This window comes from Puma concolor, chromosome B2 (assembly GCF_028749965.1).
Source record: "Puma concolor isolate L17-30 chromosome B2, mPumCon1.1.hap2, whole genome shotgun sequence".
NCBI classification, from domain to species: domain Eukaryota; kingdom Metazoa; phylum Chordata; class Mammalia; order Carnivora; family Felidae; genus Puma; species Puma concolor.
The window spans coordinates 93037531-93064221 of NC_141671.1; the positions used below are offsets into that span (position 1 = coordinate 93037531).

General features: G+C 34.4%; 1 protein-coding gene and 1 long non-coding RNA gene across 8 annotated transcripts in view; one reads left to right on the forward strand and one right to left on the reverse strand.

The window, feature by feature from the left end:
- Window positions 1-26691, forward strand: part of GRIK2 (glutamate ionotropic receptor kainate type subunit 2) — a 670394-nt gene that overhangs the window by 115617 nt on the left and 528086 nt on the right. The gene's annotated exons all lie outside the window — the stretch shown is intronic.
- LOC147581112 (uncharacterized) lies at window positions 6552-25575 on the reverse strand. Of its 2 annotated transcripts, none has more exons than XR_015251421.1 (5): window positions 25418-25575; window positions 21799-21952; window positions 21474-21550; window positions 17442-17560; window positions 6552-6769 (listed from the first exon to the last, which is right to left on the reverse strand). It is a non-coding gene; the product is annotated as an uncharacterized LOC147581112 (long non-coding RNA). The 2 variants fall into 2 exon arrangements; XR_015251422.1 differs by having other exon boundaries at window positions 22968-25575.

The window sequence follows — 26691 nt, forward strand, 5'->3', positions numbered from 1 at the left end:
TAAAATACCTGATGAATTTCCTCTGTGTAATTTTGCATGAATTTAAACAGGTAAACTAAATGTTAGAAAAAAATGTGAATTTTCTTTTCTTGATAGTACTTCTGTCTTACATGATTGATGGAAAGAAGTAAATACTAAAAAAGCACATCGCTGGAAGACTAAAATTATTATTTGAGAACCATTATATCTCAAAGACTTTTATTTATGTTTATTAGCAGTTCATGATATTGGTAATAACTCATTCTGCATCTTTTATCAATATAATATCGTGGAAAGTATCCACTACCAAAATCCAAACTAGATGTGGATCACAACTCAGCTCTCCAATTTCATCAGGTTGACTAAATCTGTAAATTGAGTATAACACTATCTACCTTTCAGCATTTTATGTAGAATAATATAAGGTATGTCAAATGTTTAGATCACTGCCTAGGTATTTGGTAAATGCTAGTTTTTGTCATCAATACTTTGATAACTTTCCTCTAATTTGTTTTTTTTAATCAAAAAATGGAGAGTGCCACATATCGAGATAATTATAATGCTGAGTTACCTTTTCAATATTAATGACAGGAATGTTTTCTCAGAGTGAGGACCAACTCTCCTGACAATCATATAAGTACAGATTTAAGTAAAGGTAAACAAAGCTTTCAGAACATACTCAAAATCACAAAAAGCATTCTGAATAAAAAAAGGATCTGGGAAAAACTCTCAAGTACTTCAATCTGTATTTAAGCATTAAAATGTAATTTTACATAAATATATCTGAGAGTTTTTTTTTTTTCTTTCTAGTCAATAGGGAGGACTTCTTTTCTAGACATCTGTTCTTAAACAATTTTTAAAACTAACTAAGGAGCTTGAGAACTGAAGGTAGTTTCATTTTTTTCTAGAATAAGCCATTAATTAAAAATTCAAAGACCAGTTAATGCTATGCATATATTATAAATTTTAAAATCATTACATTAAGCAGTGATTTTTATCAAATTACTTATACCAATTATCTTGCTTTATAATTGTGGATGGCTTAATTGCTGCACAGATACTTCCATGGCAAAATATGTCACATTTATTTACTCAATGACCAGACTTTATTGTGTCTAGACATATTCTGATGGGCTTTATATTCATATTGACAAGTGAGGCAATGATGAGTCAGAATGTCCTGTAGATTCTACATCTGACTTACCCATTTGTATTTTTTCAAAAGCAGCAAAGTCTATAGAAAGAACTAGAGTAATGTCATTTGAAACCTGGCCCTAATGCTTACTAACAGTGTGACATTGGGAGAGTTCTTTGCATATCTGAATTTTAGTTTCCTTATCTGTACTATTGTAATAATAATTAATATAATAATAAAATATTATTTATTATCAAAATTAATGAAATTGATATAGGAAAATAGATACTCTCATTTACTGTTGATGAGACTATTCATTGTTAAACATATCTATAGGGCAATTTAACATATCTATAGATATGTTAAAACATATCTATAGGGCAATTAAACATAAAATGTACATCTATTCCCTTTGGCATAGTGATATCATTTCTTGGAGTATAATCCTTAGAAGTGCATTGGCACAAATAGCCTTATGTGACAAGCATGTTCAGTGGAGCGTTACATATTCAGTGGAGTATAACATATTTATGTAAAATGTAAGAATAAAGGTAATTAATATGTAATTTTTTTATATATCGATTAATTCAATATGTAGTTTTTATGTACTATTGTAATTACTTTGAAGAGTACTAGAATGATGCATAATTATTGACAGTGGTTTCTCTTGTGGGGAGAGTGCTAGGATGACTGGATGTCAGGGGGCTAGTAAATGCATTCATATATAATGTATGAATCGAAGCACTAAAGATAAAAAAAATAATTACTACTTCTTAAAAATGAGGTAATGCCTTCTTTCCATTGTTATTAATCCCTCTGCCATCATTGTAATTCAAAATTTTCATTATCTCACTAGATTCTCACCCAAAGTGGGAGAGACAAATATTCTAGAGTGTAATCTGATGCCTGCCCTCCCTGTATATGGGGATGACTGCTCCAGTGAATTGTGACTGACAGGAAGGCTTGTGTGCTGTAGGTGATACTGCTGACAGAGGAGAAGAAGGCCTAAGAAAATTAAAACCCAACATCTAAGTGAAATGTAGAGAAAAGAGAGCCCCAAGGAAGACTAAGGAGTAAACAAAATAGGAAAAAGCCAGGAGATTGGAGCCTAGAAAAGTCCGAGTTTTAAGGAGCAGAAGAGAAGTCAACCATGTTTCTTCTATAGAGAAATCAAATATATTGGGTATTGAAAAATTTTGTTTTGTTTGTTTTTTGTTTTAGTACAGTATTCATTGTTGACCTTGGTGAGAACAGTTTCAGTGGAGATAGGGGAGGGGGAATTAAGATCCAGTCCAAAGTAAATTGATGAGTAGGAAATGAGAACACAGATATAGTAAACTATTCTTTGTCAAGACATTTGACTATGAATGGTAGGAAAGAGGGAGGGAAAAATGAAGAGAGGCTGTTTGATTTCATAAATCTTACTGAGGTTTTGAAGGAAATTTAAAAAACAATAATGTCACTTATCCAAAGTCATCATTTTCGGTAGACAGCCCAACATCAAATGATTAACTGAAAAACAAATTAATTCCATTCCCTAGGTATACATTTTGTAATTAGTTTTTCTTGGAATGGACCCAAAGAAGTTATATTATTCTAATTTTGACATTTTTCTTGATACTTTGCTGAGATTTTTGATGTAAAAGGGGGTTTTTAGTACACTTACACATTTCCCAGTCTAAATTTATTGTACCCACGTAAGTTTTGGAGTGTTCTACACTCTTTCTGCGGTTTGAACAAAACTCCACATGTGCTTTGACATTCTTCTCAGTTTTCAGTCAGTAAAATTTTGGTCGTGCTTATGGCTTTCTCTAAATCAAACTATATGCTCCCTCATTTTCTAGGCTGAATATAGAAGAAGGCAAGATGGTACAGCAAGAAGTTGTGGGAGGAGGAAGGGAGAAGATAGGCTATCTCAAAGTGCTGTGGGGGGCGGGTATCAGTAAGGTATAAGTCAGAGAATGCAACTTGTAGCATCATGGTTTAACTAAGAGACTTCTAATAAATATAAAAAATTTAGAACCAGATATGTCTAAATACTATTCCCTTTATTTTATAGGCAAATACTCTGGCTATATATATCTATATAATAAATATAAATTGGAAGGTGGGTAATAATTTGAATTACATATTTATGTTTGGCCCCACTCAAGTAATTGCATTAGTGCATGGAACACTCCAAATATTGCATGACATTTTATATAGTTTCCTGAAATGTAAATAAAATATATTTAAAATTTTGTGTTTTGCAAGGGATCATTTGTCATCAATACTATACTCAGGTACAAGGATATGAATCATGTTACCAGGTCAGTGAGCTACATTTTGTTATATTCTTTTTTTTTTTTCTTATTTAAGACATTACTATAGTGTATATGGAAACTATAGAAAACTAAGAAAAAAACTCACTACACCATAATTCAGATTTTGCCACTAATTTTTTCTTTCAGATTTATTTTTTCATTTGAAATACCTTAAAATTAAATTTTTATTTGTTTTGGTGGTATACAGGGTAAGAACAATAATATAAATTATACTAGGTTGGTAATTATACCCAGGACTAGGAGTTGACAGCTTGTATTTAACAATAGAATTTTTAGCTAAACAAGTATAATATAAAATACTTTGTTTTATTGATTATTAAGTTCATTGTAAATTATTTAAAATTTTTGTGGAGTTTGTGAGATTACACATAAAGAAATAAGGTAAAATCTTACTGAAGCAAGAAGTCACCTTTTAGTTTTGTAGCCCAGAATACCCATTGTGTGAGCTATGTATTTCCCATATACCATCAGAAACTTACATGCAAAAATGTGTCCCTAGACATAAGCATGGTGAGTTGTAGAGAGGAGTGAGAAATGGTTAGTTTTTGCAGCTCAGATGTCATATTTGTTAAGTTAGTATTTTTTGGAATAGGTGTACTTGGCAAATAATTTTTGTTTCTTTTAAGGAAAAACCTTACTTGGTAAAATGCAGCTTTGGGATTGTTTAAAAAATACTATGTTTATTTAGTCTTTGGTGAATTTGATGTCTTAGATTGTCAAGAATCACCTTGTTTTTATTTTTCACATTGTTCAGTTAACATACATTCCCATACTTCATTTCATTTGTATGAGTTTTCCACTGTTCTGTTTCACATCTTCTAGGACCTGGCACGTTGTGCGCTTAGAGAAGTTCATTTGTTACTTCCTTTGAAAATGTTGCTCAAGCTGATGTCCTTTGCCAATAACTTGTGGAAGTTTTCTTACGTTAATCAGCTGGCTGTGGCCTTGTACTCCCTTAGAGAAAAGTGAAGAGTGTTTCTACACCTTGTCTCAGGCCTGCTGACCCTGTTCAGTTCTCCGTGACTTCTGTAGTTATTAGCAATAACACTAAACTAAAAATGTGATTGGTCCTATTTTATCAGATATGGAAAACTGAGATAATGGTACTAGAACAGTACCATTAATATCACATAGACATTTCCTTAGTGAATGCATATGTAGCCCCTAGTTTATTGGTCTAATTTCACAAAGTCCCAAATGTGTTAGCTCATGTACCAATTTAAATTGATAAGTAAGGGAGGGAAAAAGGACAGCCAACTCTCATTTCTCTCTAAGAAAGACCCTAAAGAATAATAGACTTACACAGACTCTTGTACAGACGATAACTACTTGACAAACTTAAAAAGCAAAAGACACTTTTTGTCGGAAAAGTAGAGTAAAAGGAGTGGCAATCTCTAATCATTCCCTTCATAAAGTTTTTTTTTTTTAAACACTGGAATATATTAAAAGTAAAATTTAAAAAGGCACATAAAAGTTTTAAATTAGGATAGCATATACTGTTAGGAATAGGCTAACAAATTGCAAATTAATAAACAGAATACAAACTTTTTTGTGTACTTACTATGTACCAGACATCACTGTCGTGCTTTGTATAAATGAACCAATTTAATGCTTATTATCATTCAGTGAAATATACATTATAATTATTCTCGTTCTTTAGATGAGAAAGATAATGCATACTGGGATTCATTACCTTATCCACAGTCACACAGCTCTGAAGTGGCGAAGCTATGGTCCAAGCCCATAGCACCCACAGGCCGAACACCCCTATTGGGCCAGTCTCTAGTTAGGGATACTTTATTTGGGAATTAGGACTCATTTTAGAAAGTGTGACTTTTTTTTCTCTCTAAATGAAGGAAGTTGGAAGGAAGGAAACTAAATGTTTCCTTTTAAAAAATTTTTGTTTTCATATGAAATTTAAACATCCATATCCTTTCCATCACCTTAATCCTTCAATATAATATAGAAGTAGAGAGAATATGTGTTCTATGCCTGAATGACTCTAAACATATTCATTTAAATTAGTTTTAAAAATAGTATAAATATGGATATTTCTAAATATGTGATTTTAGGACTGAAATTTTCAACTTCCACATATGTATTTGGTTTTATATATACTAGATGAATATATAGTTTAAAAAGATCAGAGTTCCAAAAAATGTAATTAAGATCATCATTTACAGGTGTTTTCATTTTCATTTCTTGATGGGGTAGACTAGTGATTGTTAAAGATCGATAGAGTTTTTCTAATTTGGAAAGCAGCTGCCAATATGGTTAGCTACTGATATATTTTAAAACACTAAGAGTTTTATAAATTCAGAGATCTCAAATTGTACATCCATGTGCATATTTTGTGAGAGCTGTGAATTGGGCAAAGATATAAGGGATGTTTTTGCAGAAATTAGTCTGATACAAAGTGCATTTTAGGTTTTGATACCAATAAACCATTACATTAATTTGAGATTTATCTAAATCAGGTTAGAAATGCTACACTGGTGAAAACCCTCTGTTCTTAGTATTATCAGAGTGATGTTCTCTTAAATTATTCAAACCATTCTCTGTGGAAAGTAGGAAAGATAACCATGTGACTTTCCACGAAGCTTGGAAGCAGTTAGGACCACTGTATTCACATGAATTCTTTCATATATTTAATTAAACATGACTGTTAGGGTCAGATGTTTTATTTTTCATGGCCTTTGTGAATTTGGTTTGACTATTTTAGGAATCTTGAAATCATACACTGAGACGTAGAACCTCATTCAGAAATTTACTTTCCTTCATACACAATTACTATTAGTTTGGAAAGTCTGTTCTTTATAACTACACATAATAGGTGCTTTAATTAGAGAGCACTTTGTTTTAATTAGTTGTGCTACTCCAAACAACAGAAGAGTTAATTGATTTTAGAGAGATAATTTGTTATTGCCTTAGAGATGTGTGTGTGTGTATATATGTTGTTTATCTTATATCTATCTATATATATGTTGATTATCTTATATATATAAAGATATACACACACACACATATATATATATATACATACATATATAGTTGGTATATATATATATATACCAACTAAATCATCCTGTCTGAAAGCTTCATATTTTGTTTCACTATTTAATCTTCATTTCAATGGGAGGATTGCTTTAGAGCAAATTAAAGCATATAAGAGAAAATTAAATTTAACAAAGATTTATTGAGGTCTCACAAAACTTGTTAGATGGCATGCTGAGTGCTGCTCAAGTCCCAGAGAGAATAAGATGAATTTATGCTCTTCAGGATCTCAAAATCCAGTACAGACAAGAGACCATAATTCCAGTGAGTACGAATTCTGAAAACATAAAGTGTTAATAAGTAAATTTAATGAAGGAGGTACTTGAGACTAATCCATTCCTTAATATTATAAGAAAATGGAATAAAGAAAAGCTTTATGTAACAGCTTATATAGAAAAACATGAGACTTCTAAATTTTGTGACCTCTTTTCTGGCTTTGATTATTTGATAAGCTTGTATATTATCAATTCTTAGGAGTTTCCTTTTAAAGATATCAACATATAAAGGCAAATGTCTCAATTCCATGAAATAATTGTGATATAGCTTATCTCAAAGATATGTTTATATGTTTAGCCTGGATGGTATTATAATTTTTTTTTAGTAAGTCCATTACCTTCTCTTGGTATCAGTTTGTATGTTGAAAAGAGCATCAAGTTTTAGACTATGAATACTGTCTTTGACATTATCTGTCTATATGACTTTAGGTAAATTATTTAACTTCTTCAAGCCTCAATATCTTCACCTATAAAATAGATTTGGCAATATGTTCCAGACAGAACTGTGAGGATTAAATTTTATGGTGTATATGAAGCACCTTCACCAACCTGACCACAGTGACTGTTGTTTATTTATATCCACCATGGGGCCAGATAAGATTTAAGGCCACTTAAAGACCAGGCCTTTAGTATATGCAAATCGGATTTTTTTAAGCACTGTCAATTCTCTGTTTCTGGAAGATTGTACGTGTTGAGTGACTGAATATTTAAGTGAGTTAACCATTAAAAGCTGAAAGTCAAGGATGTTTGAAGACTACTCTTTTTTTTTTTTTTTTTTAATTTTTTTTTTTTCAACATTTATTTATTTTTCGGACAGAGAGAGACAGAGCATGAACGGGGGAGGGGCAGAGAGAGAGGGAGACACAGAATCGGAAACAGGCTCCAGGCTCCGAGCCATCAGCCCAGAGCCTGACGCGGGGCTCGAACTCACGGACCGCGAGATCGTGACCTGGCTGAAGTCGGAGGCTCAACCGACTGCGCCACCCAGGCGCCCCTGAAGACTACTCTTTAATTCAGCCTCCAGCAAATAACTTTTCAAACACAAATGAGCATTTATCTTCCTTCCCTGAACTGAAAGTTTAGGAAGATGTTATGGAGAAACCCATACTACCTTGTCTCTGCAGCCTGGGATGGAATGGGCCCAGAGAGGGAGGGATCCAGGTAGAGGATGAAGAATCTGGGAAACTTTCCATCTGCTTCAGGATTAGATATTAACCTTGGCTTTGTTATTTAGTTTGAAGCCCTGCCTATAAATTCCAAAATATCAAGAGTATTTATAATCAAATTGAAAGCAACACATGCATTCCAAATATTTGTATTATTTACAATTTGGTATTTTCTGCTCTACTGCTTTGCTATCTTAGCATGAATCATTGGAGTTGACTTTTGAAATGTCACTATTGTGTGCACAGCACAGTGCAAAGAATGTAGTTTACATTTCAATCTCTTTCTTTCATCTATTTTGTTCAATCCTCTTTCCAAGAAAGAACCAAATATTAACATTCATGAGGTATTTTAACTATGCAATGAAAAAAAAAAAGGAAAAAACAAGAAATATGCAATCTTTTGCTACTTATTTGGAAATTTATGTAAATGTCTTCAAGATATTAATTATAATTATAATTATAATATATTAATTATATATAATACATAATATATATTAATATTGTAATTATTAATTATAATTATTAATTATAATTATATATAATATAATATATATTATATATAATTATAATTAACTGAATTTTCTGTCATGTATTTTTATTAGTATAGACATATCCATTTAATTCTTTTTAAATAAGTGGCTATCTCCGTTTTAAAAAGAGGCATAGGTAAACTTATTTCAATGGCATTGAAATGGGATTTGGTTTATTATTTCTTAAATAAAATCAGTACACATAACTTAGTAATTAGAAGTTTGTAAGGCTGTTTTGTATCTTTGTAAACAAATGATCGGAGGAGCGCCTGGGTGGCTCAGTCGGTTAAGCGTCAGACTTCAGCTCAGGTCACGAATCTCGCCATTCATGAGTTCGTGCCCCGCGTGGGGCTCTAGGCTGATGGCTCAGAGCCTGGAGCCTGCTTCCGATTCTGTGTCTCCCTCCCTCTCTGACCCTCCCCCGTTCATGCTCTGTCTCTCTCTGTCTCAAAAATAAACTAACGTTAAAAAAAATTAAAAAAAACGATTGGAAAGTTTTGATTCTTAATAATCATCAACTAGTTAAGCTTTTTACCAAAAAAAATATTTATTTATTTTGAGAGAGAGAAAGCTGGAACAGGGGAGGAGAAGAGAAAGAATCCCAAGCAGGCTCTGGCACTGCCAGCACAGAACCCAACAGATGCGGGGCCTGAATCCACAAACTGTGAGATCACAACCTGAGCAGAAATCAAGTCAGATGCTTAATTTGTTTTTAATGTTTATTTAGTTTTGAGAGAGTGCAAGCAGGGGAGGGGCAGAGACAGGGGTGGACACAGGATCTCAAGTGGGCTCGGTGCTGACAGCAGCAAGCCTGATGTGAGGCCTGAACTCACAAACCACTGGATCATGACAGGAGCTGAAGTTGGATGCTCAATGGACTGAACTCTGCAGGTGCCCCAAGAGGCAGATACTTAACTGACTGAGCCATCCAGGTGTCCCATGTAGTTAAACTTTTTTGGGGAAGAGAGGGTGACGGTGAGAGAGAAAAAATATTGACAGTGAATTTACCATGGACCTTTTTTTGATAAGTTAAATAATTTTAATTCCAGTTAGATAGGTATATCATGGTTTGTGACAATGGTTTGCTTCATCAACGCAAAATTATTTCAGATGTGCTGAGGTGGACCTAGAAATTTTTTTTTTTAATTTTTTATTTTACTTTTGAGAGAGAGAGAGACAGAGCATGAGCAGGGTAGGGGCAGAGAGAGAAAGAGTGGGAGACACAGAATCCAAAGCAGGATCCATGTTCTGGGCTGTCAGCCCAGAGCCCTATGCGGGGCTCAAACTCATGAAACATGAGATCATGCCCTGAGCCGAAGTCAGATGCTCAACTGACTGAGCCACCCAGGCACCCCAGGTGGACCTAGAAATCTTAATCATAGGTCATTGGAAAGCAAGCATCTAAAGATTTTAAAGGAGCAGTGATACAAGGCAAGCAATGATTTCAATTAAAGAGAGTGATTCTGCAGTTATCCTGAATCTAGCCAAATGTGCACATCTCTATATCCTGAGGAGTGGTTTAAATCTTTGCTCTTTGAACATGTTTTCTAGCAGCAAGAAGAGACTGTGATCACCACTAAGTAGTAGGACATACAAAATTGAGGCTATTTTTTCTATTATCTGGTACATCTTAGCTAAATTTAGGAAACTGTATTAAATTTCTTTGTAAAAGAAACATGATTAGCTGTGGAATTGCTATGCTGGCTTACAGGATTCCTTTGGGTTTCAAAGTTGAATTTTCATCCTATGTTATCTTCTGTACATGACTTATCTTGGCCTAGAGAAAATGACATCTAGATGTCACCAAGCAATTCATGATGTATGGACTTGTGCATATGTATACCATTAGTTGCATTAATATGATGCATGATATTAAGCATTTCCTGCCAGAGGAAAAATGTACATATATCTCAACTTCTTACAGTTAAGAGGAAAGAATATTTAGTTCAGCTCTAGATTTGAAACACAATTATGATAGTAAAGTTGTTTAGAAGTACAACTAATATTAGTTTCATAGTCTACTAACTTATTGTTCACAGTATGTTCCAAAGACCAGCAGCATTGACATTTTCTTGGAGGTTGTTACAGATGCAGATTCTCTGACTCTAACCCAGATTTACTGAGTCAGAACCCACATTTTAACAAGGTCCTTGGGTGATTTGTAGGTGCAATGAATATTGAGAGGCACTGGTCTAATAGATGTGTTAGATGTCCTGTGGCACAAAATTGTTACTCATTAAACATGTGAAGATTGTGTAAATGATGAAAGTATAATATTCACATTTAAAAATCTCTATTCAGGGGTGCCTGGGTGGCTCAGTCTGTTAAGGGTCTGACTTCAGCTCAGGTCATGATCTCACAGTTTGTGGGTTCGAGCCCCGCGTCGGGCTCTGTGCTGACAGCTCCGAGCCTGGAACCTGTTTTTGATTCTGTGTCTCCTTCTCTCTCTGCCCCTTCCCTGCTCATGCTCTGTCTCTGTCTCAAAAATAAATAAAACATTAAAAAAAATTTTTAAAAAAATCTCTGTTCATGAGTTGTATTGTTTACAAGCTGGAAAATTACATAAGATGGGTTGTATGGACAAACTTAAAAAAAAATTGATAGTGTGTGATAAAAATGTATTTGTTCAAAATTGAATACTGGTAAAATTTGAAAAGACAAACTATGGACTATATGAAAATCAATAATAATGATTTACTAGTCATCCAATAATAATCCAGACATGAAAACTAACACTATAGCATGACACCTCTTTGTTTTAGTATAATTTAGCCAAAATTAAAAGGTAAAACTATATCTTTTTTTGTATAAAATTTATTTATTTATTTTTGAGAGAGAGAGAGAGAGAGAGAGAGAGAGGGAACATGTGTGCATGAGAGCAAGCAGGGGAGGGGAGGGGAGGGGGGAAGAGAGATTATGACCTGAGCCAAAATCAAGAGTCAGACTCTTAACTTACTGAGCCAACAAGATGCCCCTGAAAGATGAAACTATATCTAACCTATTGATAAAGTAATGCATGTGAGAAGAGATGGAAAGGCTTGTTGCAACAATTGAAATTGTATCATTTCATCTAATTATATCAACAAAGATACGAGAAAAATGGATTGGTTGTATACGGAGCTAAATGAAATTGTGCACATAAGAAGTGAACATGACTAACACTTGTGACATGTTAACTCTTCTGTGATTTATATAATCCCTGGCATGACAGAGAGTGCTTTTTTTCAGCTGGCATGTCATCAAAGGATGCAGGGCCAGGGATGAGTATGTGCAGGCTGGAGGTAGTGGTAATGTTGCTGCAGCAATGCCAATCCCGTCACCCTCTTGAAGTCTTCTCGAGCTACCTTTGATCTCATATTCTCAGCAAAAGAGAGTATTTTCTATTTAGTCTCACAGTCTTTTTGTTTAGCTAGGTAAGAACATGGTCTGAGAGTAGGGGAGGAGTGGATCTTTAAACAAAACAAAACAGATGGGGTGCCTGGGTGGCTCGGTCAGTTAAGCTTGAGACTCTTGATTTCAGCTCAGGTCATGATTTCACCGTTGGTGAAATCAAACCCCTGTGCTGGGCTCTGCACTCACAGTGCCCAGCCTGCTTGGGATTCTCTCTGTCTCTCCCACTACTCCTTTTGTGTTCTCTCTCAAAATAAATAAGTAAACATTTAAAAAAATAAAACAAAATAGCATTGCTATTACCAAAAGAGAGTATAATCCAATGCAGGCAGGCAGGCAGACAATAAACAAAAAATATCCAGTAGAGCAAGATTCATAAAAATAGAACAGAATTATTGATCAAATGATGATATACTCATTTTATTTTTAAAAATTTTTAATGTTTATTTTTGAGACAGAGACACAGAGTGTGAGTGGGGGAGGAGCAGAGAGAGAAGGAGACACAGAATCTGAAGCAGGCCCCAGGCTCTGAGCTGTCAGCACAGAGCCCGACGCGGGATCTGAATGCACAAACTGGGTGATCATGACCTGAGCCAAAGATAGACACTTAACCTACTGAGCCACCCAGGTGCCCAGATGTATTCATTTTATAATGTGAACCGTATTAGAGATCTATCAAGTCAGCTATCACTCTAAATGACTGTAGGAAACTCTCAGGACATTGTATGAACATGCCGTTACCTAGGCTTTAGGAAAGTTGCTGTGGCATCAAGTAAATATCCTCTGGGACTGAGAATACTCATTATAATTACCTAACAACAAAGATAGTACTTTAAGAATTTATTTATCAGAAACTCTGTCTCAATAACAGATCATTGTAACTTAATTCACCAGTGGGCCTCGAGCACTCAGGCATTTTATTCAGGAAAGTACTGGATAAAGATTTACTTGGCCTGGCTTCTTGACCCGTAACTAGCAAGTTTTTTGGGCGCTGATCCCTTATTTGTTAAGTTGTTGGGGAAGATCTTTAATATCCCTTCCAATTCTGTGAAACAATGTGTTCAGATTGTCCTGAGTGACACAAATGAACTGAATGTTAAGTACAGCAAAATTCTCTAGGTAGAGAGACATATTGATGTGATTATTATTTAATGGTTATTTTAAATTTATATGTACAATGTACAATTGTACATTGCTTAATATTAGAATTAAGCATTTTGGATCCCAAGAAGTTTATAAAATATATACACTTTCTAATAATTTAAATGTATTATTATAAATACACTACAAATGTATAAAACAGATTATCTCAGAATTTCACAGCTTGGACATTAGGAAAACGCAAATAAGAAATAGCAATGCTCATTTCTGAGACTGATTTTATTTTTTTATTTTTTCAACGTTTTTATTTATTTTTGGGACAGAGAGAGACAGAGCATGAACGGGGGAGGGGCAGAGAGAGAGGGAGACACAGAATCGGAAACAGGCTCCAGGCTCTGAGCCATCAGCCCAGAGCCTGACGCGGGGCTCGAACTCCCGGACCGCGAGATGGTGACCTGGCTGAAGTCGGACGCTTAACCGACTGCGCCACCCAGGCGCCCCTCTGAGACTGATTTTAATCATAGTTATATGGTGAAGAAATTTTGAGATATTGTAAAGTAGTCTTGATTTGTTTATATGTTGGTTAAAAATTATCGGTTTAGAAATTGTGCTGAATCTTTTATGAAACTACCTTTGATCAATGATTGGATTTGTAGCATAATTCTTGATATTTTGAACACATAGAACATACCACTTTTGGTTCAACAATAAAGTGCTACTAGGTGACTACCCAAAGAGAGAAGTTTGTATAAAGTTGGGGCCTAAAAGTGTCATTCGTGAAAGCCATAGTTTCTAAAAATATTTTTGTTGAATATGTCTATTTGTAAAAAATACATACAAACATACATTCGTACATAAAATATCTTTAAGAACATACCTCCATTATACTTCCTTATATATTATATATACATGTCCTATACTATATGTATTATAAAATATGCAAGGTAGAAATTTAAAAGGGTAAGATAATGATGAAATAACTGATAATTTTATTTATTTTTTAATTAATTTTTTTTTTAATGTTTATTTATTTTTGAGACAGAGACAGAGCATGAACGGGGGAGGGTCAGAGAGAGAGGGAGACACAGAATTGGAAACAGGCTCCAAGCTCCGAGCCATCAGCCCAGAGCCCGACGCGGGGCTCGAACTCACGGACCGCGAGATCGTGACCTGGCTGAAGTCGGACGCTTAACCGACTGCGCCACCCAGGCGCCCCATAACTGATAATTTTAAAAGAAACTTATATACTTTCATTCATGTTAGAAGTATTTTACTTCTGACTAAAATATAGAAATGGAATAATGCTAACATTTTTTATGGGATAAGGAAATTGGATATGTATCATTATTTTTATTAAATTGACTTAACACTTCAACTTGTAAGTTTTTAAGAATGTTTTAAGAATATTCTTTTCAAATAATTAACTACTTTCACAACATCCTGTCACAGTCAAAACACTTGTAGCTTCAAATTCTTTGTTAATATTTTGCTTATGATTAACGTAAACAATGACTTTCATGTACGGTAGTATTGCTGTCTCTCTTTCTTTTTTTGGTGTTTTAAAAAATTCCAGTCAAGCTTATAACCTGTCATTTATTATATAGTCTTTTCATTAAATATTATTTTTTTAAGGAACTCATTTAATGTTAAGGTTACAACTTATTTAATGCAACCCTCCCTTAATAGTTCATAATAAAAGGTAGGACATGCTGTATTTTAGTGAAATAAAATCATGTTAGAGACACTTATGCTTGAGTTAGTTGTGTAGCGATCCTACTACTTACAAAAGAATAAAAGTAATAACAATAGACTAAAAGTCTTTTTCGGTGGAACATGTTTCAGATGGTAAACTATACCCCTAACAAAAGGTATGCAGTATGCAAATGTGTAAGGTGATGACCAAATAGCGTTTTCAGTATTTTTTTTGAGAATAAAGTAAGTCAGCTCTTTTGTCTAGATTCATAGAAACATTGAAATTCGGAAATGACATACATAATTTTTGAAGACATCTTCATATCTTTAGTTCCTGAGAAAGGTACAACTGAGAATGTTTTCTTAATGGTATACTGATCTCTTATAGTTTAAATAAACTGAGAGGAGGCTTGCCTATATTTTATACACTGTTCATTTACATGCACATAGCTATAATAAAATATATACTTTCTTAGATTCAGTTAGAGATTTGGCTGCCTTCCCAGCATAAGGCAAGTATATAAAAACTGAATATCCTCATCTGTTAAACAAGTTGGCCTCTTCAATCCTCCCTCCCTCCCTCTCTCTCTCTATTATATATATATATATATATATATATATATATATATATATATATATACTTTTTTATATTTTTATATTTCCATATACATATATTTCCAAATACATATATTTGGTAAATTTTCAAGCAGAAAAACAATCTGTGTTTTGACTCTTGGTAGTTAACAGTAGGAAGTCTTGTATTCTAAGCTAGACTTCATTTATGGAACAAATTGGCCAAATTCTCAGGTCACAGTACAAGCATTGGTCAATTGCTTTTTCCTGGAATACATTTTCTGTCCCCTGCCCTTTCTTACTGAATAAGTTAAATTGAGGTATTTGTCTTCATTATTTTTATTTTTCATTTAACAAACCTGCATGTTTTATAGGACATGTTAAAATACTAAATCGGAGACTTGGTGGGAGGATATGAAAATATGGAGAATAGCCAGCAGATGGTAACGGAAGGAGGGCAGGTTTAAAACCAAGTAGACTCTGAGCTTGAAACCTGATCTTACTACCAGCTAGCTGTGAAACTTTAGGCAAGTTGCTTACTTTGTGTAAGTCTCAGTTTGCACATCTGAAAAGGGAAGTTAAGTGTTAAAGAGAATTAAAATGTAGTGTATGAAAAGGATTCCTCACAGTAGATGATCAATCAAATAAATAAATATGCAGATCTTACTGTTAGATAAGATCCAAAGAAAATTTGAGCCATTTTCTTTTACTTTTACTATAATATTAAATATGGTATTTTTCTTGTGTGGGGAGTCTGAGCATTCCAAAATAGGTCTCCAAATGAAATATATTGTACTTTAAAACAGGTAGCATGATGTACTTTGGTCAGGCAACAGAGAAGTAGGAAAACAGTTTCAACTTTTAAACCTCTACTTTAATTACTGAAAATGTTTTGCCTCTGGGTAAATATCAAGTATTTAAAATCAACAGTTGTGATTTTACTCAGTGCCTTTCTGTTCCTCAAGCAATATTTGATTACTTAATAAAGAATCATATTAATAGGCTAAAGATATCTTAAAAGCTATGGGTAGAGAGAGCAAACGTTGGTTCTAGTAATCATAGTGCATATTAACTGTTCCTTTTTCTACACTGCTCATAGTTATGAACTGACTCTTTAGTATCACCATACAATTATGTATTATTATTTTAAGCTGCAGCCCTTCCAACTTAAAGGTAATCTTCTTTAGATGTGAAAAATATTTTTTTTATTCCTCTCAAAAAGAGCCGTTATGAATGTTTTGGGATGCCAACTGTTTTCAGTTATTAAGACTGCAAGATGAAGTGTTTATTGGAGTGTATCTTTATGTTAAGACAAATACGTTGGTGATAAAGTTTTTAAAAAGTGCTATATAGCTAGTGTTTGTTTAATTGTGGTTAGAATATAGTCACTGTTAATGTACTGCAGCATTTAATGACACTTCTGTGTGTAATAAAAGCAAAAAAGTATTTTCATTAGTTAAAAAGATGGAAATGGCTTTGGGTCCTACTTACATAAGAGCATTACTTTCTCATGTACTCTGAACTTGTAGCATATATAATTTTCTTTTGTTAAATATGTAATCTGTTAGTTCATCAGGAAAGATTTATTTCACACCTTTTTGTGGCATATGTGGTGGTAGTTATGCAAAATACAGAGAATGTAAAACAAGTTAAGTACTTCCTATCACATTGGAGAGATAATAAATTCTATACCTGAAACAGATAGCAGTATTTGCTGATATATGAGTAAGTGGCAAACAGCATTTCCCAAAGTATCTATGAAACATTATTTCCTTGAAATGTTCTGAGAAAAGTATTCCATGTCCAAATGTGTTTGGGAAATGTGGTCCAATATATATTTCTTTTAGAGATTTACGGTACACTCTAGCATATTAAAAAGTCTGAGAAGGCCTGTAATAATGATGCCAGTAAAAATTATTTGGACAAGAAATTTTCTAAGCTTATTTTTATCATGTCCGAAGTATCTCCCATAGAATGAATCCACGTTTAGAATTGCTCCTTGATTTAAAATCTAATTAATCCAACTGAGCATCCCTTTAAAGGATGTGAATGCTTATTTTCTATGATTAAATGCTGGTTTAATAATAGTGTCACATTAAAAAATACATTGTTGCAGGCAGTGAAGACTGTTACAACTTTTCAGGAGGAAAGTTTGGCAAAACATGAAAAAATATAAAATATAAATGCTCTTTGGCTTAGAAATCATGCTTCTAGAAACTTACCAATGTTCAAAAGCTTTTAATGGCTAAGCTTTGCCTCTGATCTAAGGATAATCTCATCAGCATGCCATGCAGTATCCTCTGTTACATTTCCCAGTACACCTTGGAATATACAATATGTGCTGCAGAGATGAAAAGTAGAGACAGATTTATGGAGGCCTGAAAGGTTGGGAAAAGATTCATGGAGCAGGTGGGACTTCAATCAGCCTCAGTGGATGGGCAGTATTTTGACAGAAGAGACCTCATTCTACACTTGATTCTCCAAATTCTAAGTCCAAAATGAGCAGTTGACACATTGTGATGTTAATTAAAGACTAATACACACACACACACACACACACACACACACACACACACACACACACATTTTGGCTAGTGGTGCTGTTACGTCAGGCAGTGTTCTATGCACCTTATATCACTTGGTCTGCAAAAACATTCCATGATGTGAAAATTATTCTTTTTTTTTTTTTTTTAATTTTTTTTTTTCAACGTTTATTTATTTTTGGGACAGAGAGAGACAGAGCATGAACGGGGGAGGGGCAGAGAGAGAGGGAGACACAGAATCGGAAACAGGCTCCAGGCTCTGAGCCATCAGCTCAGAGCCCGACGCGGGGCTCGAACTCATGGACCGCGAGATCGTGACCTGGCTGAAGTCGGACGCTTAACCGACTGCGCCACCCAGGCGCCCCGTGAAAATTATTCTTTAACTGGTTTATGTACATAAAGAAACTGAGGTTTCATGTTCCATCCTGGGGTTACACTGCTAATTAATGTGGGAAATTCGTAACTCCTCAGACTTTGCATTTTAGCCACTTTGTTTCCTTGTTATAAGAGGATAATCCAATTAACTCTGCAAATACAAAATACTTTCTCTATCTTATTTTTTTAAGTTTATTTATTTATTTTGAGAGAGACACAGAGAGAATGCCAGTGGAGAGGGGCAGAGAGAGGGAGGGAGGGAGAGAGTCCCAAGCAGGCTCTGCATGGGAGCCTGACACAGGGCATAAACTCAGGAACGATGAGATCATGACCTGAGCCAAAATCAAGAGTCTGCACCCAGGTACTCCTTTACCTCATTCTTAAAGAAATTTCTTTCTTATACTGCAACCATCATTCTTTGATTGAGTTATTGATTCGATACAAAAATAGAAAAGATTATGAACCACGACTGTTACTTGAGTTGCACTTGTATATATGCAAAGAAGAGGGCCAAACTATTTATGTAAATTCCAAATCTGTCTTGTTTTGAAGTGAAACCAGTCAGGTTGCTTATTTCGGCCTTTATATTTGACTCTCTTAAGGAATTTTATAAATTCTAATTTCTGTGAGGTACATATGGGACAGTTTTGATGAATTGTCTGGCTTTCTTTTCTTTTAGTATAATCAATCAGAATTAAGACTAAAAGTTAGCTTATAAATGAGCTAATCTATGCACTATCCGCAGCAGAATATATGAGAAATGTATCTATCTGAAAATACTGATGGGAAGACATAGATTGCCCCCCAAATTACAGAGAGCCTATGAGGATTCCATAGGTATTATTTTTCTTTAACTCCAATTTATTTATAAACTGTTAATAATGAGGATCCTGTTTAGAATACTAATGTAATGGGAATTCTTAAAGTTATTATTTTCTACATTTTTATAAACTGAAGAGAAATATTTTTCATCCTATAAAATTCTAAATAAGTATCCATATTTTTCACACTTTTTCTGAATTTTCATAGTTAATTGCTATTCTCCAGGGAATTTTTTTTCTCTAACATTAAGCACTTTTTTAGTGTTTGTATATTATTTCATACATCATACTAATATGTAAGAAGTTTGATAGAGCTCAATAAGCATCAGAAATAATAATGTACAAAGGATAGAAAAGCTGCTAATAAACAGGTATTAAACGTTTAATATTATAAATATTGAATAGTTTAATAAGAACAGGAAGAAAAGAGTACTTAGGGGAGAGAGTACAGTCAAAAGACAGTATTTTATTCTTCTAATATTCTCAAGTCTTATTGAATGTAGTAAAAGGACCAGGGACTTTTTGTTTATCTGGTATCCAGTTTGATTTGACATTTTGTTTGCAGCTCTGTATATGTGTAAAGTACACATGATAGTAAACAATGTGAATAAGAGTTTTAAAAATGTGAAAAATCAAGTGATATCATAGACAGTAGAGTAAAGCACACTCTCCTAAATATTCTCAATGTATATGCTGTGCACTGAGAAATGACATAATTACAGCACAACAAAGCAGAGCAATGTCTTGAGGCCAAAGAAAAATTCAATTTTGTTTATGATTGTTTTCATGGAAAATATATCCAATTATATTAAAATTTTCAGAATAACTGGAGTGCCTGGGTGGCTCAGTTGGTTAAGCATCAGACTGTTGATTTTGGCACAGGTCATGATACCACGGTTCATGAGTTTGAGCCTTATATCAGGCTCTGTGCTGACAGCATGGAGCCTGCTTGGGATTCTCTCTGTCCTTCTGTATCTGCCCCTCCCCAGCTTATGCTCTCTCTCGCTCTCTCAAAATAAATAAATAAAACATTGTTTAAAAATAGCTTTCAGAATTACTAATTTATATATGCATTGACATACCACGTTTTTACATACAAAGGAAATTCCAGGAAAAAAAAATACCCCAATTAAAAGAAAGTTTATCTAATAAAATAAACAAAATTATGTTTGACCATGCTAGTTTTTCATTATTCACATAATTTAACATAAGTTTTTCCAGAAAAAAATAAGATTTATAGAGTAACAGGTTATAACCAATTTCTGTAGTTTCTCCAAAGAAATAAAAACATAAAAATTACAACTTCAAAAATAAATGCCAATTTCAATGTTTAGTAGCTAGAATTGGCACATCTATTCTGAGAAAAGAAAACTATGGTAAAGACTAAACTCCATTGATTACAATAGACTTTGAGTTATATTTTAATAGCAGGCTAGTTTTCTGGGATTTATTAAAAATGAAAGTATTGGGGCAAATGATTAATTTGCTAGTGTTAAGTGTTCAATTAGTGGTAAGTGGTAAGTGTTAAGTTTTGTTCAAGATTAAGAGATTGGTAAAAAAATTTAGCAATGTATTATTCAGAAACTGAGTAGAGTAGAATTACTTTATTTTAAAATAAGATGAAATGAAATAAAAAACAAGGTACTTTTAACTTAGAATTATTATGACATAAGGGGTAAATGTCTGATTTTCTTGATTAGAATTATTTTGAAATTAGTTGTAATATGGGATAAAATATTCCCTCTTTCTCCTTTTTTATGGTTTATGGGTTTCATAGAGAAGATAGGAAATAACCAAATATAAGGTGCTCAACCTTAGTTAAATCCACATATAAAGAAAGAAATTTTAAATTTCTGGAAAAATGTCTTGTTTGGATTTCATTAATTTCAGTCAAAAGTAAGACTTTAAAAATTTTTTTTTTTCAACGTTTATTTATTTTTGGGACAGAGAGAGACAGAGCATGAACGGGGGAGGGGCAGAGAGAGAGGGAGACACAGAATCGGAAACAGGCTCCAGGCTCTGAGCCATCAGCCCAGAGCCCGACGCGGGGCTCGAACTCACGGACTGCGAGATCGTGACCTGGCTGAAGTCGGACGCTTAACCGACTGCGCCACCCGGGTGCCCCAAAAGTAAGACTTTTAAAGTAGAACAGTAAAACAGAGTAATTGTTTATATTTAATGAAATTTCAATGACTATTTTGGGTATTGGTTTTCATGAATATTGTGAAAGTATTATGGAGATAGTGTCTCCTTAGAAATTGTGTTACTATAGATTACATATATACCTCCCATCTCTTTAGAAGTTACTAGAATTTTAGGGCTAAATGACCACTTTTATGGTTAACTATTTCCTTAGAAATTAATCACTTAGGTTCTTTTGCAGCAATTTAAGCAATGAAGTTAATTCTACTGAGTTTCTCAAAAGCCCTGATGCCAGGGCTTTGCCCCAGCTGATTTTTTTTTTTGTTTTTTCTTGATACCAGGTCCTTTCTCCTTTCCCACCCCTTTCATTTACCTAATCACTGTTCATCCTTTTGGTCTCTGTGTATTAGTCCAGATAGGTGAGATTATGATGCATTAAGAAAAAAAGACCTGGGGCGCCTGGGTGGCGCAGTCGGTTAAGCTTCCGACTTCAGCCAGGTCACGATCTCGCGGTCCGTGAGTTCGAGCCCCGCGTCAGGCTCTGGGCTGATGGCTCAAAGCCTGGAGCCTGTTTCCGATTCTGTGTCTCCCTCTCTCTCTGCCCCTCCCCCGTTCATGCTCTGTCTCTCTCTGTCCCAAAAATAAATAAAAGTTGAAAAAAAAAATTAAAAAAAAAAAAAAAAAAAAGAAAAAAAGACCAAATTTCAGTGGCTTAGCATAACATATTATTTCCTTCTCATACAAGTCTATTATAGATGGAGGTGGCTGGCATCAGCTGTCAATGTTCTTCATTTGGTGTGTCTGTCTTCCATTTGCTTTTATCTTGTAATACCTTCATGTAAACACATGATTCTGTGACAGGAAGAATATGGAGGAAAAGAGCATGAAAAATCATACAACGCTTTTTAAGTACTCCTTTCTGGAAGTATATTTGCCCACCTAGGCAAATTTTCATAGGAAAGAGAATGCTGATAGGCATTAGTAATATCTACCGAACTCAGCTTAAATAAAACACTTGTGTTACTGTTTCTTGAAAACGGCCCTCTCCCCTGATGTTCCCCAGAAACTTTCTTTCTTAATGTATTGTTCTTTCTTTTCATAATCATTATCATAATGAGTTGTTTGATTGTCTTATTTTTTTATCTAGACTGAAGCTCCCTGATGTCTGGAATTACATCTATTTTTGCTCACAATTTTATTCACAATAACTAGCATACAATAAGCAGCTAAATATATATCAAATTAATGAACCAGGGTACTAAGTGATTCAGTTGGATCTATGTTGATTGCTCTTGACTCTCATGGTTTCATGTATGATGTTGTGCCCATAGTATGCAACAAGCAAATTCTAATGGATGAATCAATCACTTATTTAGTACATATTATGTGCTTGACACTATTTGAGGAAATCTGACTTAGGGAATGATTATATTGCAGTGCACATAGAAAACTTTTGGCAGCCAGAAATGTCTTTCATAAGATATTTGTGTCAACTTACTCTCCCACTCAATTAACAAACACTTGTTATAGCTCTACTAAGATAAACACTATGGTAGGAACTTGAGGGAGGAAATATTGGAGAAAGGGTGAATGAGGCACGATCTCTGACCTCAAAGAGTTGACCATCTATGTAGGATAAAATGTACATATAATCGCAACTATTGAAGAAAGCAATATAGCATAAAGGATAAGAGCTGGGCAGTGATTTCTTGATCAACTGTCAACAATAGCTTCAAATGAGGAACATCAGAGAGAGTTTTATGGAGAAAGTAGGCTAATTCATGTCGATGGGTTATAATGCAAAGTGATGCTTGTTATTTCTGGGCCAAATTTGTGGAGAGATAGAGCTTGATTTCTCCATACTTACTTTCTATGTCTTCAATAGATTTGAAATTTTAAGTTGAGATAGAGTGTCATAAATTGGTAAGTCTTCATTAATATAGGTCCTTGCCAACATGGATTAGAATCCTTTCTCAATACCCGTTGGACATGTAGCACAAACAAAAAATGAACATTTGTTCCTTAAAACTGCTGCCATTTGGATTTGATACATGTGGATGTTTATACATACATATACATACATATGTAATAGATATTTAAGTTTCTAAGAGAGTTGGTGTTAGAAAATTAAGATAGTAATCAATTTTATCTACTAGAGGTGTGGCTGGTATCCTGTGTTCATCTCTCTCTCTCTGTTGACTTTAAATCTAAGACTATGAGGTTTAATAAATGATAAACTTAAAAAAGCCTAAGGCCCACATAGTATAATTCCTAAATGCAGACAGTAGTAAACAATAAGTGAACTTCCAATTGTTTGGCTATCATTTGGTCACCTCGCACCATAATATTTTATAATTTGATTCTTGTAATTTAAATTAGTAGTATACTTAAGAGTTACAGGCTCTTGAAGGCAGTAAAAAAAAACTAGCTCACCAGTCAGAATGGTTTTTGTTTGTTTGTTTGCTTGTTTGTTTGTTTGATTTGTCTACATGATGCAGTGTGTAACTTGACAGACTTTTAAAAACTGAAGTGATTATGTCTTGACAAAAAGCTGCTGGTTATTTTTACAGAGGTGGTTTAGGTCATTTATAGAAGACTATGCATATCATATAATTTTAACCTGAGAAGAACACAATTTAATTGTTTTTGATAGTGTTATTTACTTTTTGTTTCTGACATATTCAAACACAGAGATGATAGTTATGTTGAGGGTAGATCTGTATTATCAGCAAGATGAATATTCATTCTGGAGGCGAGGCTAGTGTTTATGGTCAGCTCCAGGAGTTAAGACAGCCACATGAGTTATTGATTCTGGGGTTTCAGTATTCTACCAATTTTGATAGTGTGTAAATTCCTGTTAATGACTAGGAATTAGTACCTTTTCACCTTTTGTAAGATTGAGTCCTACGACCAGATATGTAGGAAACAGTAAAAATAGGAAAAAAACACATCTGATACAGAAAGCTATAGGAACTCAGTTAATAATTCCCCTCTTACTTTTTAAAGATCTGATACCTTTAAAATATCAATTTCTGAATTTCAGAGAAGAGCAAGCTGTTGAAATCATTCATATTATTTCACATTCTGGTTTTACTTTTCTATGCTTTAGGATAAGTCAAAATCCCCTGTTGTCTGGCACCCATCTTATAAAAACTAGGAAGTGTACTGTGAATTTCGGACATGATCTCAGTGAGCAACTTTGTGGAAATAATGTGTATGTGTAATTACACACTGTCAATTCTGTTATATGAGGAGGATTATCAATTTTGCATGTTAATCAGGCACAATTTCCCACTTTTCTCCCCTGAGTATCAGTGCTGTTTTAAGGACCATATGACGTGGCAAATAAAAATAAAGGAAAAAAAAAAAAAACAGCACCAGTGCTCTAGAAAGTGTGATACAGTGGAGTATGAAATGGGAATGAAGGAAAGCAAGATGCATTGAGACCATGGGGGTCAGTGTGCATACACTGAAAAAGGCAATGATGTCTGATAAAAGCAGCAGGGAAGCAATTTCCCAGATATGTACACAGACCAACTATTCCATCTTGGACCCTCTCTGTCTAGTCTCTGCAGATGGCTCTGTGGTATTTTCTGCAATCACACTTAACTTCAGAAAGGAGAGCCTTCATCACTGTGATCATTATTAACATGCTTAGTAGGGTATTGATTAGCTTTAATTCTTACCCTTATAATGCAACTCATGACTTAGTAACTATATATGATACTTTACAGAATTGATACTAATTGACAGATTAAAAAATAGAAAATTGAATGGGAGTGTTGTTAGAATTTTTGTAATTAGAGTAGATATATAAAACTATACAAAATTGCTTGTTTTTATACATTAAAGCAGAAGGAAAATAAACGAATCAGAGTGTTTCAATTTGTTTGCTGAGATACTTGGATAATTGAAAAACACAAAGGAAACTGCTGTATTACATTTTCTCACGTTAAATATGGAAGATTAAATAATGGATGATGTATTGACTAGTAACAAGTTTCTAATTCCCATTGAGTATTTGGAGAAAGTCATTTTTCTCTAGATGAGTAGAGCTTTCTAAAGGGGACATAGACTCAGAGTTTAATGCTGCCTGCATCTTCTCATGACACCTAGAGAGGAAGATCACTAGTCAGAGAGTAAAGCAATTTCTCAGCCCTGTACACAGATTTCAACACAAACTGATGGCATAGAGGGGGGAAATGGAGCGATCCCTCAGGCCGTGGGCCCTTAAGAAAGCTGAGTTTTCCTGGGGTTCAAAGAAGGCAACACTTCTCTTAGCAGGTTCTCTAATGGGAATATACCAGTGTTATAGACCTGACCTGTGTCCAATAGCTTCAAGCTGTTCCAGAGTGAAGGCTTCAGATTCTCCTTCTGTTGGGTCCAGCAGAGTTGGCCTGTGTAGTTTAGAGAGCTGACAAATCAAAGGCACCAGGTATCTACACTTACCGAAGATGGAAGGTGACCTAAGTCTATTCTGGCCCCCACAAGCAAAAACAATCTGCTCATCCTTTTAGAAAAGTTAATTATTAATCTACCACACACACAGAGTACTACCATCCAAAGTAAAAGTGCTGTATCATGATCAAACCCCATCGGCTAATTTCATAGTAGAGGCTCACAGGCTTTATTTCCATCAGGAACATAAGAAAGGAAGTCTTATTACAAAATGGTATTAGCTTAAGAATCCCTTAAAGCTCAGCAAAAGAGGATGGTCTCAGAGACCTCTTATCAAGACAGATATATTATGGCGATAACTTAGTTGGAATTAAAATTTGGAAGGAAAATTGACTAAAGAGTTCATTTCCAGCTAAAAAATCAACTTTTAGTTACTGCAAGGGAAGTTTTTTTCAGAACATGTCAACTACATTTTGATTCTGTGATTTTAATGAAGGCCAGTCTTGCCTGCTTTTTCCTTCACTTTGCGAATAACATTGAGCTATGTCCAGCGGTATTCCTGGTGCTCTTCAGATAGCATTAGGAATAGATGCCCGCAATGGCCATCTTAACAGTTTATTTAAAGGCATGCCTTCTCATTTTTATATTTATTTATTTATTTATTTATTTATTTATTTATTTATTTATTTTTTAATTTTTTTTAATGTCTATTTTTTTTGAGAGAGACAAAGACAGAATGCGAGTGGGTTAGGAGCAGAGAGAGAGAGAGGGAGACAGAATCCGAAGCAGGCTCCAGGCTCTGAGCTGTCAGCACAGAGCCTGACACGGGGCTCGAACTCACAAACTGTGAGATCATGACCTGAGCCGAAGTCGGACGTTCAACCGACTGAGCCACTCAGGCGCCCCTGGCTTCTCATTTTTAAAGGCACTGTCTAGTATGCATACTTCAGTAACATCCTGTAAAAAAATAATTCAAAGATAGGTACTCTTTCCTTGTCCATCCACTCTTCTCTAAGGAAATTTTAGTAAGTGATGACTAGTGGGTGATTATGTGTTTAATCCATCCCTGTAGAGCAAGACTCTATTGCAGAGTCCTTCAAATAGTTAATTCTTTTCAAGTGCAGGTTAATTCAAGGTGTCTTCCAACAAAACATGGAGGGCTGGCATGGAGTTGGTAGGTGTATGGGCTCTGG